The sequence below is a fragment of the Oryx dammah genome, unplaced genomic scaffold (genome assembly GCF_014754425.2).
Source record: "Oryx dammah isolate SB20612 unplaced genomic scaffold, SCBI_Odam_1.1 HiC_scaffold_2, whole genome shotgun sequence".
NCBI classification, from domain to species: Eukaryota; Metazoa; Chordata; class Mammalia; order Artiodactyla; family Bovidae; genus Oryx; species Oryx dammah.
The window spans coordinates 55688051-55701366 of record NW_024070186.1 but is presented as its reverse complement, the minus strand read 5'-3'; positions in this window follow the sequence as shown (position 1 = coordinate 55701366).

The window sequence follows — 13316 nt, the reverse complement described above, 5'->3', positions numbered from 1 at the left end:
GAAATGGCAACCCACTCCAGTATTCTTGCCTGGAGAATCCCAGGGACAGAGGATCCTGGTGGGTTGCCATCTATGGGGTCACACAGAGTCGGACACTACTAAAGCGACTTAGCCGCAGCAGCAGCAGCAACATGCATATATACGTGTAACTGTGATGTGCTAACCTAGCTTGCAAGTAGGGTAAACTCTGAGACCATGAACATTTCTTGACAGTTTTGGTGATGAAGATTGGGTGTTAGATACATGATTTTCTGGAAGAGAAAGATGAAGGTCTCATAAGCCAATTGGCATTATTTGAGCAGAGTCAATCTAATTAGCAATGAAAATAATGACCAAACTGTATGGTCTTCTGAACAATGCATTTTCTTTATTTCTTGCTAATGAGGAGGTGCTTGTAGGTTGAGTCCTAGGATAGGTTTAAAAATAGCCTACTTGGTTTGTGCTCACTCTTTCTGGGCAGCAGAACTTCTTTGTCAATCTAGCAGTCAACCTTAGTTTGCTCCACTGTAATAATTAGGCCTCAGATTTGTCTTCAGTTGACAAAGAGTTCTATCTTTTTCAGATAACAGAAATGTATTTCTACACTGCATGTAAAAGAAGGATGAGTGACAACTGCTATAGGCAGAAACCAGAATAATGGTTAGAAAATGTTTCATTCAATTGAGATATAAGGTGGCAAAATGCTCAAGGCTCCCTAAGAAAGACTGTCAATAGCTGGACAGTCTCACAGGTCAGCCATTCCAGAGTCTATTGTTCCAATGTTAGATTCCTTTGGACATGACAATGAAATACTTGTTTTTTAGGTTTTTGCAATGATTCCTGGCTACTATGAAGGGGCTGTCTATGGGAAAACAAAAGAAAGACAAAAAGCAAAGAAGCAAACAAAAACTCCTGTGGTAAACCAAGCATAAAGCATTGGCTTGAATTTGAGCTCTTATTTCCCAGATTGCTTTTTTCTTTTCTTTATGTTGATGTAGATAGCCTATTGGAGAAACTTACTCATAAAGATCTGTATAATTTTTTCTGTCGGCCTTGTCCCCTTGGAAAATTCCCTTAGCACTTATATTAAGCCTGGCCAAAAAGCAGCAGATACCCCTAGATTTTCCTGCTGTACAAGTCAGCCTGACTCTGACAGAAGGCTCAAACCCCATAGTCCCACCCAGAAAACAAAGCAACTAATGCTGCTGAGCCAACGGCTGAAATAAAAGATGACATCAGAGATGATATGGAGTATCAGACTGGCTAAAAGTATTAAAAGTTCATCTGGTTGAGTCATCAGGCATCACCATGGAACCTGAAGCAGAAAATAAAGGTGAAGCTTTTCTTTAATGGCATGGAGCTCCTCTCTTCATCCATGCCTCAGGCCCTGCCCTATAGCTCTCTTTCCTAACCACAATTACTTTGAGGAGAAGGAAAATTGGAGGTGGAGGCAAGGTATCCCACCCCCAAGGGAAACTGAAGGCCATACTTACCTCTGAAAATGTCCGGAAACTTAGGGGAAGGAGAGACTTGAAACTTATTGTTCTGTTCGTAAAGCTGTCTGAGTTATTATCCTACATAAACTCTGTGGAAGGAAAGGTGTTGGTTTCAGTTAACACAGTCAGACAGTATTTACATTTACAGAGGAAACAGGTGGCTAATCTGGTGTTGTAGGTGGGAACCTTTGCATTAAATAAATATACTGATTTTTTTTTCTACATATGAATTAATGGTATTTACTGTTCCCTCACACAAGTGCCAAAGAAGAGTCTCTCAATTAGGAACAATTGTATATAGAATAGAGTTACTGGGACAGGAAAATCTCTTATTAAAATTTATCATACGATCCCTGGGTTGGGAAGCTCCCCTGCAGAAGGGAACACTACCCACTCCAGTACTCTGGCTTGAAGAATTCCATGGACAGAGGCCCCTGGTGGGCTACAGTCCATGGGGTCACAAAGAGTTGACACTGCTGAGTGACTTTCACTTTTCAATGACACTTTTTGAGTTTTAAATTTCTAGGGCTGATGATCAAGTCAAAGTCTCAGGGTTTTGAAATTTACCTTTCCTCCTACCTGGAATATTTTTCTTCAAGATTTTCATACAGGTTCTTGTTAAGTTGATCTTAGCTCAAACGTCACTTTTTCAAATATGGGTGCCAGGATCTCCAACAAATAGTAGCTCTCCATTTATCTGTGATGCCAGTCATTTTCTACCAAAGCTTGGGAAATTATTTTTATGGAATACTACTGACTCATAAACAATGAAATCCTATTATGTGCAACAATATGGATAGACCTAGGGAGTATTATGCTTCGTAAAATAAGTCAGACAGAGAAGGACAATGCTCTACTTTATTATTTATACTTGGAATCTAAAAAAAAAAAAAAAAAGAAGAAGAAGAAGAAAATAAAAACAAAACTAATGCATAGAACAAAACAAAAACGAGCTCACAGGTACAGAAAACAAACTAGTGGTGACCAGTGAGGAGAGGGAAATGGGCAGGGAGCAAGAAAAGGGTATGGGGTTAAGGGACACAAGCTACTATGTATAAAGTAAATAAACAACCAGGAAATATTGTACAGCACAGGGAAATATAGCCATTAAACTGTAGTAACTTTAGATAGAGCATAATCTATAAAAACATGTTTAAAGATAGCTAGCAAAACGGTATTGGTATAATAGTTTATAATAGTATTTAAATTTTGCTGACTTATTTTTCCACTGGCTTTAATTGCTTTCCTTTTTGTTTCCTTTGGGGAACAAAGTAAAATAATAAAACATATTCCAAGAGGAAGGTTTGGAGATATAGAAGTCTTCAAAGTCTTTTTTGCTCATTGGCTTGATTTAATCCAAACTAATGAGATTTAATTTTGTGTCTATCATAAATATTTACTTATTTCATATATGGGATTCCCAGGTGGTTCAGTGGTAAAGACTCTGCCTGCCAATGTGAGAGATGCAAGAGATGTGGGTTTAATCTCTGGGTTGGGAAGATCTCCTGGAGTAGGAAATGGCAACCCATTCCAGTATTCTTGCCTGGAAAATTTCATGGAGAGAGGAGCCTGGCATGCTACAGTCCATGGGGGTCACAAAAGAGTCAGTCACAACTGAGCACCCGTGCATTTCATATATGAGAGCAAAACCCCTTTAAATGAAAAATTATGGGTCTCCATAGAAAAGTATTTTAATATTGTCAAAGAAAAATTGCACTGGGCGGAGTTAAATAGTCAAGGAGGAATTTGTCTAGGACTACTGCAGTAGAGAAGACTTCCCTGGCAGCTCACCTGGTGAAGAATCCGTCTACAATGCAGGAGACTCTGGTTCAATCCTGGATAAGGAAGATCGCCTGGAGAAGGGATAGGTTACCCACTATTCTTGGGCTTCCCTGGTGGCTCCGACAGTAAGAATCCATCTGCAATGCGGGAGACATGGGTTTGATCCCTGGATTGGGAAGATCCCCTGGAGGAGGGCATGGAAACCCACTCCAGTATTCCTGCCTGGAGAATCCCCATTGATAGAGAAGCCTGGAGGGCTACAGTCCATGGGGTTGCAAAGAGTTGAACATGACTGAGCGACTAAGCACAACACCACACATTGTGGTAGAGAAGATTACTCTTCAACTCCAGTAAAACAAAGGTCTGGGGAGTCTTAGCAGCTGAGATGGAGGAAAGGAAATTTTAGGCGACCTGTATTTGTTGATTGGTCTTACACAACTGAAAATTAAACTTTCTCATATCCTCAGGACAGGAAGTATGTGGGGCCCTAAATGGGAAACCTTAAAAAAGATGGGTTAGCTTTGAGGTCAGAAACTAAGATGGCACCTGGCGGAAGAGATAGGGGCGTGGTCTATGTTGTTTGTCAAAGTTTTTGATTGGCTCTCTTGATTTCCGTGCATGTGGACAGCACATGATCACCATAGACTCCTGCTATAATGAAGGCACATGACTATTTGACCTTTAAAGTGACTGGTGCAACTATGGAAAGTCCCTTGCAAAACCCCCCTGCTTGCCTTTATAAGCCGGGAGCTTGCGGCAATAAAGCAGAACTGCTTAGATGGAACCCCTGTCGCATCTGATTGTCTCTCGCTCGCCGAGGGGCTGGGTTGGCGGACAGCAGGCTCACTTTTCCTCGGGACCCCTCAGCTCTGCTGAGGGAAGTTCCACTGCCTTTCTCTTTCTCTGGAGCGCCGCCCGCAGAAGTACAAGATGTACACAGCAAAATTAGGTTTCTAACTTCCATAGAGATCTAGAGGTAGGAGTACTACCTTCCTTGATGATTATATTTCAAAAAAGATGGCTCTCAGGTCCTTGAGAAAGATATTCCCTGGGTCATAAAACTGTCAAGAGAATTTTAAGAGGATTTATGTACATTTCAAAAGGTGCAGAGAGAGAATTTGTAGTTACAAGTTTTCTAAAGTAAATGCATTAAGAAAAGGGAGGTGGTGGTACTACAGACAAGAATAAATCTATCTAAAGTTTAGTCAAACTGAGGGGACTAGTAAGGCCACTCTGACAGTGATATACTGATTTTCTAATCTTTGTAACAGAAAAACTAAATTATCTCTTGTTCTCTTTCATAAAGTAAATATCTGTGTGCCTATGCCCTATTTGCATGAAATGCAAAAATTATAAGCAGGGGACTCACCAACTTAAAGAGTTTGCAGTTATAACCAGGCTTGGTTTTAATTAAGGACCATCTGTATTTGGAATACAAGTCCATTGGAAACTTAACTGCTGTAACAAACAGATACTCTGAAAGTTTTGAATCCTTTAAGAGCTGTAAAACCTCATTTTTGTTGGTCAGTGAGCTGACGGATTATAATACAGAAAATTTGAAGTCATTTTATGTAGTTGAAAATACATTTAATGCCAACTCATAATGACTATGGCTTTCTTTTTGAAATTTTTTTTTTTTTGGCTTTAAAAAAGTCAACTCTTAATGCCAGTGAGTTCTCCAGAACCTTGACTGCTCCGTTCTGTGCACTCATAATTCTGAATAAAATGTTCCTTTTCAATGGCTAATTAGGTCTATTATCTATTGAACCCAGGGGAGGGCAAGGGACAAGTCAGTACTTTAATCCCTACAAAACCTTTTGCTGTTGCTGCTGCTGCCAAGTCACTTCAGTCATGTCTGACTCTGTGCGACCCCATAGACGGCAGCCCACCAGGCTCCTCCATCTCTGGGCTTCTCCAGGCAAGAATACTAGAGTGGGTTGCCATTTCCTTCAATGCATGAAAGTGAAAAGTGAAAGTGAAGTCATTCAGTCACGTCCAACTCTTAGCGACCCTATGGACTGCAGCCTACCAGGCTCCTCCGTCCATGGGATTTTCCAGGCAAGAGTACTGGAGTTAGAGACATTGCCATCTCTAACTAAACCTTTTACTAGATCTGTAAACAAAATGTCTTTGATTTCTCCTTTTTTATCTCTTGCTGATGAAAGTGCTAAAAGATAGAGACTTGGGTGAAAAAGTGAGCAGAGGTATATGACAGAATAAATACAGAAAGAAAAATTATTTTAAAATACCTATATTTAAAACAATCTAAATTTTGTAAAGAGTTGTCAATAAGTAAGAGCTTCTGTCTTCTTTCAATGTATTGGGCTTTGATTTATCAGAATAATTGTTAAAACATAGAATTACTTATATATTTTTTTTTGTTGATGTTGTTTGATTGTTTTTTCTTCTTTTCTTTTTCTCCTTTTTTTAAATTTTTTAAAATTTTTAAGTCCTTTATTTCTCCTTTAATTTTAATTTTTGTAACCTACTATTACTTTGCAAAAAAAGACCCTATTTTTAAAGCAAACGCCCCATATATATATATATATATATAGAGAGAGAGAGAGAGAGAGTGTGTGTGGTTGTTGTTGTTGTTGTTTTTTAATAATTCTCATGACTTTGTTTCTTCTTCTTCTTCTTCTTTTCTTTAATATTGTATTTTTGAAAATCCAACCTCTAATCTAGATTTTTAATCTTTGCTTTTTGGTATTTGTTGTCAATTTTGTACATTTAAAAACCCAATCTTCAGTACCCAGTTTTACCTGAGAGTGAGATTATTGGCTTGGCCACTGTCTCCTCCTTTGGACTCTCCTTTTTCTCCACCAGATTGTCTCTGTCTCCTCCCTCTCCCTTCTCTTCTCTACCCAACTCTGTGAATCTCTCTGTGTTCCAGATGATGGAGAACACTTAGGGAACTGATTACTGTCTGGATCTGTCTTTCTCCTTTTCATTTCCCTCTTTTATCCTCCTGGCCACCTCTATCTACTTCCTTCCTCTCCTCTTCCCTGTATAACTCCGTGAATATCTCTGAGCAGTCCAGACTGTGGCGTGCATATAAGGAAGTGATTACTGGCTAGCTTGCTCTCTCTTCTTTTAATCCCACCTCATCTCATTCCAGTCACCTCTAACTACCCCCTCCCTCTTCTCTTCTCCATGTAACTTGGTGAACTTCTCTGGGTGTCCCTCAATGTGGAGAAACTTTTCATCTTTAACCTAGATGTTTTATCATTGGTGCTGCATAGATGGAGAAGTCTTGAGCCTACTGTAAAAATAAAACTGAAAACCAGAAGCATGAGGCTTAAGTCCAAATCCTGAGAACATCAAAGAACTCCTGAATCCAGGGAACATTAATCAATAGGAGCTCATCAAATGCCTCCATACCTACACTGAAACCAAGCACCAACCAAAGGGCAACAAATTCCAGAGCAAGACATACCATGCAAATTCTCCAGCAATACAGGAACACAGCCCTTAGCTTCAATATACAGGCTACCCAAAGTTACTCCAAAACCATAGACATCTCCTAACTCATTACTGGACACTTCATTGCAATCCAGAGAGAAGAAATCAAGCTCCACCCACCAGAACTCTGACACAGACTTCTCTAACCAAGAAACCTTGACAAGCCACTGATACAATATCACCCACAGTGAGGAAACTACACAATAAAGAGAACTCCACAAATTCTCAGAATACAGAAAGGCCACCCCAAACGCAGAAATATAAACAAGATGAAGAGACAGAGGAATACCCAGCAGGTAAAGGAACAGGAGAAATGCCCACCAAACCAAAGAGGAAGAGATAGGGAATCTACCTGAGAAAGAATTCCAAATAATGATAGTGAAAATGACCCAAAATCTTGAAATCAAAATGGAATCACAGATAAATAGCTTGGAGACAAGGATTGAGAAGATGCAAGAAAGGTTTAACAAGGACCTAGAAGAAATAAAAAAGAGTCAATATATAATGAATAATGCAATAAATGAGATCAGAAACACTCTGGAGGCAACAAATAGTAGAATATTGGAGGCAGAAGATAGGATTAGTGAATTAGAAGATAGATGGTAGAAATAAATGAATCAGAGAGGAAAAAAGAAAAATGAATTAAAAGAAATGAGGACAATCTCAGAGATCTACAGGACAATATGAAATGCTCCAACATTCGAATTATAGGAGTCCCAGAAGAAGAAGACAAAAAGAAAGACCATGAGAAAATACTTGAGGAGATAATAGTTGAAAATTTCCCTAAAATGGGGAAGGAAGTAATCACCCAAGTCCAAGAAACCCATAGAGTTCCAAACAGGATAAACCCAAGGGGAAACACCCCAAGACACATATTAATCAAATTAACAAAGATCAAACACAAAGAAAAAATATTAAAAGCAGCAAGGGAAAAACAACAAATAACACACAAGGGGATTCCCATAAGGATAACAGCTGATCTTTCAATAGAAACGCTTCAGGCCAGGAGGGAATGGCAAGATATACTTTAACTGATGAAAGAAATATCCTACAGCCCAGATTACTGTACCCAGCAAGGATCTCATTCAAATATGAAGGAAAAATCAAAAGCTTTACAGACAAGCAAACGCTGAGAAAATTCAGCACCACCAAACCAGCTCTCCAACAAATGCTAAAGGATATTCTCTAGACAGGAAACACAAAAAGGGTGTATAAACCCAAACCCAAAACAATAAAGTAAATGGCAACGGGATCATACTTATCAATAATTACCTTAAACATAAATGGGTTCAATGCCCCAACCAAAAGGCAAAGACTGGCTGAATGGATACAAAAACAAGACCCCTATATATGCTGCCTACAAGAGACCCACCTCAAAACAAGGGTCACATACAGACTGAAAGTGAAAGGCTGGAAAAAGATATTCCACGCAAATAGAGACCAAAAGAAAGCAGGAGTAGCAATATTCATATCTGATAAAATAGACTTTAAAAAAAAGGCTGTGAAAAGAGACAAAGAAGGCTACTACATAATGATTAAAGGATCAATCCAAGACGAAGATATAACAATTATAAATATATATGCACCCAACATAGGAGCACCACAATATATAAGACAAATGCTAACAAGTATGAAAGGGGAAATTAACATAACACAATAATAGTGGGAGACTTTAATACCCCACTCACATCTATGGACAGATCAACTAAACAGAAAATTAACAAAGAAACTCAAACTTTAAATGATACTATAGACCAGTTAGACCTAATCGATATCTATAGGACATTTCACCCCAAAACAATGAATTTCACCTTTTTCTCAAGTGCTCACGGAAGCTTCTCCAGGATAGATCACATCCTGGGCCATAAATCTAACCTTGATAAATTCAAAACAATTGAAATCATTCCAAGCATCTTTTCTGACCGTAATGCATTAAGATTAGATCTCAATTACAGGAGAAAAACTATTAAAAATTCAACATATGGAGGCTGAACAACATGCTTCTGAATAACCAACAAATCACAGAAGAAATCAAAAAAAAATCAAAATATGCATAGAAATGAATGAAAATGAAAACACAACAACCCAAAACCTGTGGGACACTGTAAAAGCAGTGATAAGGGGAAAGTTCATAGCAATACAGGCATACCTTAAGAAACAAGAAAAAACTCAAATAAATAACCTAACTCTACACCTAAAGCAACTAGAAAAGGATGAAATGAAGAACCCCAGAGTTAGTAGAAGGAAAGTAATCTTAAAAATTATGGCAGAAATAAATGCAAAAGAAACAAAAGAGACCATAGCAGAAATCAACAAAGCCAAAAGCTGGTTCTTTGAAAGGATAAATAAAATTGACAAGCCATTAGCCAGACTCATCAAGAAACAAAGGGAGAAAAATCAAATCAATAAAATTAGAAATGAAAATGGAGAAATCACAACAGACAACACAGAAATACAAAGGATCATAAGAGACCACTATCAGTAATTATATGCCAATAAAATGGACAACTTGGAAGAAATGGACAAATTCTTAGAAAAGTGCAACTTTCCAAAACTGAACCAGGAAGAAATAGAAAATCTTAACAGACCCATCACAAGCATGGAAATTGAAACTGTAATCAGAAATCTTCCAGCAAACAAAAGCCCAGGTCCAGATGGCTTCACAGCTGAATTCTACCAAAAATTTTGAGAAGAGCTAACACCTATCCTACTCAAACTCTCCCAGAAAATTGCAGAGGAAGGTAAACTTCCAAACTCATTCTATGAGGCCACCATCACCCTAATACCAAAACCTGACAAAGATGCCACAAAAAAAAAAAAAAAGAAGAAAAGAAAACTACAGGCCAATATCACTAATGAACATAGATGCAAAAATCCTCAACAAAATTCTAGCAATCAGAACCCAACAACACATTAAAAAGATCATACACCATGACCAAGTGGGCTTTATCCCAGGGATGCAAGGATTCTTCAGTATCCACAAACCAATCAATGTAATTCACCACATTAACAAATTGAAAAATAAAAGCTATATGATTATCTCAGTAGATGCAGAGAAGGCCTTTGACAAAATTCAACATCCATTTATGATAAAAACTCTCCAGAAAGCAGGAATAGAAGGAACATACCTCAAAATAATAAAAACTATATATGTCAAACCCACAGCAAACATTATCCTCAATGGTGAAAAATTGAAAGCGTTTCCCCTACAGTCAGGAACAAGACAAGGGTGCCCACTTTCACTGCTACTATTCAACATAGTTCTGGAAGTTTTGGCAAATAGCAATCAGAGCAGAAAAAGAAATAAAAGGAATCCAAATTGGAAAAGAAGAAGTAAAACTCTCACTATTTGCAGATGACATGTTCCTCTACATAGAAAACCCTAAAGACTCCACCAGAAAATTACTAGAGCTAATCAATGAATATAGTAAAGTTTCAGGATATAAAATCAACACATAGAAATCCCTTGCATTCCTATACACTAATAATGAGAAAGTAGAAAAAAAATTAAAGAGAAAATTCCATTCACCATTGCAATGAAAAGAATAAAATACTTAGGAATATATCTACCTAAAGAAACTAAAGACCTATATATAGAAAACTATAAAACACTGATGAAAGAAATCAAAGAGGAGACTAATAGATGGAGAAATAGACCATGTTCATGGATCAGAAGAATCAATATACTGAAAATGAGCATACTATCCAAAGCAATCTACAGATTCAATGCAATCCTTATCAAGCTACCAGCGGTATTTTTCATAGAGCTAGAACAAATAATTTCAAGATTTGTATGGAAATACAAAAATACATTGAATAGCCAAAGCAATCTTGAGAAATAAGAATGGAACTGGAGGAATCAACCTGCCTGACTTCAGGCTCTACTAGAAAGCCACAGTCATCAAGACGGTATGGTACTGGCACAAAGACAGAAATATAGATCAGTGGAACAAAATAGAAAGCCCAGAGATAAATCCACACACATATGGACACCTTACCTTCGACAAAGGAGGCAAGAATATACAATGGATTAAAGACAATCTCTTTAACAAGTGGTGCTGGGAAAACTGGTCAACCACCTGTAAAAGAATGAAACTAGATCACTTTCTAACACCATACACAAAAATAAACTCAAAATGGATTAAAGATCTAAATGTAAGACCAGAAACTATAAAACTCCTAGAGGAGAACATAGGCAAAACACTCTCTAACATAAATCACATCAGGATCCTCTATGATCCACTTCCCAGAATATTGGAAATAAAAGCAAAAATAAACAAACGGGATCTAATTAAAATTAAAAGCTTCTGCACAAAAAAGAAAAATATAAGCAAGGTGAAAAGACAGCCTTCTGAATGGGAGAAAATAATAGCAAATGAAGCAACTGACAACTAATCTCAAAAATATACAAGCAACTCCTGCAGCTCAATTCCAGAAAAATAAATGACCCAATCAAAAAATAGCCCAAAGAACTAAATAGACATTTCTCCAAAGACATACGGATGGCTAACAAACACATGAAGAAATGCTCATCACTCATTATCAGAGAAATACAAATCAAAACCACAATGAAGTACCATTTCACACCAGTCAGAATGGCTGTGATCCAAAAGTCTACAAGCAATAAATGCTGGAGAGGGTGTGGAGAAAAGGGAATCCTCTTATATTGTTGGTGCGAATGCAAACTAGTACAGCCACTATGGAGAACAAAAAACTGAAGAGGAAAAAGCAAGTAGTTGCCACTTCAAAAACTTACTCTTTGTGTCACTTTTTTAAATTCATTGATCTCCCTGAGAAACTTAGTTTCCTTATCTACTAAAATGGTAAAAACTCTAGAACCTTTTCCTATGGAGCCATTGTGAAGATATCAGTTGATAATTCAACTATATTTGTTTCAGAGTCTAAATCATACTAAATGCACATAGTAAATGATTAGCTATTATAACTGAAAAAACTCAGTATTTAAAACAGCAGATGAATTTCAGCTTATTTTAAAATTAGTATATTTAACTATATCTGTCTTTTTTTTTGTCAAACTACTTTCCCTATTTGTTTTTTATGCCATTTTATTTTATAAATTAGGTTTCATTTTCATAAGAGTAAATATATATTTCCAGATATTCTAAAAAAATTTTTCTTTACCAATGATAAATTTTTGTTCCTGTGTTCTTATCAGACATTATTTAGTATATAACTAGCACAACTGCAGTCTGAAACATATAATAGTATAAGATCAGTAAAAGTAAAATAAAAGAAATATACCCTCCATAAAAATCATCCTAAAATATATAGGTTGTGTAAATATAATCATAATATTATATAATTTTATATTTTTCAACCATAGTATTATCAGAATCCTTCTCCATATTGTTTTTATAAAACTGCATTTTTAGTAAAATATTTTAGCATAAAATAGATTAATTATGGTTTTAGCAATTTAATATGATGCAGGCATAAAAATGTGGAATACCTAAAATTTGGTTTCATAAATTCTTGACATTTTCTAATAATAAATAATCACAAGGGCCAACTTAAAATAATAGTCATTTATTTTCTTTTACTTTTTTGTAATCATGCATGTGTTTTGTTCTTCTATGCTATTTTTTCTTGTTCAACAAAGTAATACAATTCAAACGTTCCACGACTCAAAATGGTACAAAATAGAATAATCACCCATTTCATTGTTCCTCTCTTCTAATACCACCAAAGGAATTACTCCTTCCTTGTTCCCAACTTTAGTTCTGATGATTACATTGCAATAGACTGAATTATTGACTTCAAAACTATATCTTCATCTTTAACAGATACATTTCCATTTCTTACCATATTGACTTGACCATTAGACTTGTTCTGGCCAATGAGATGTGTATTAGTGTTTTTGTGCTATTTTCAAATCTGGACCTAAGAGCATTTGTGTGTTTTCCCCATATCCTCTGTTTTTACCTTCACCACAAAAAGAATTTGTCCCAGTGAATGTGCTGGTCCAAGGATGATGAGAGACATTAGGAGCAGACATAGTCAAACCCACAGCAAGAGCCAAGCCCAAGCAGATGAGCAGCTTGAAACAGCTGTCCAGAGCATCTTAGGGTAGATCAGATTACCTGCAGACACATGAGTAAAAAATATATGGTTGCTTTAAGTCACTGAAGTTTGAAAAGGTTTATTTCACAGCAACAGCTGATTGACACTCTTCCATATAGATTTCACTGTCTCCTTTTTCACAGTTCCTACAATATTAATACTTTTAAAAATTTCCTATAGTTTGTAACTATAACTTTTACAATACAATGTTATAACGTTTAGGCTTAGTCCATCCCTTCAATGATCTTCCCTGGTGGCTCAGCTGGTAAAGAATATGCCTGCAATGCAGGAGACCTGGGTATGATCCTTGGGTTGGGAAGATCCCCTGGAGAAAAGAAAGGTTACCCACTCCAGTATTCTGGAGTAGAGAATTCCATGGACTGTAAAGGCCATGGAGTCACAAAGAGTTGGACATGACTGAGTGACTTTCACTTCACATCACTTCAATAGTATTGATTTTATACTTTGCAAGATGAATATAGTAATAGTATTACTGTTTTCCATTTTTCTCTCTGC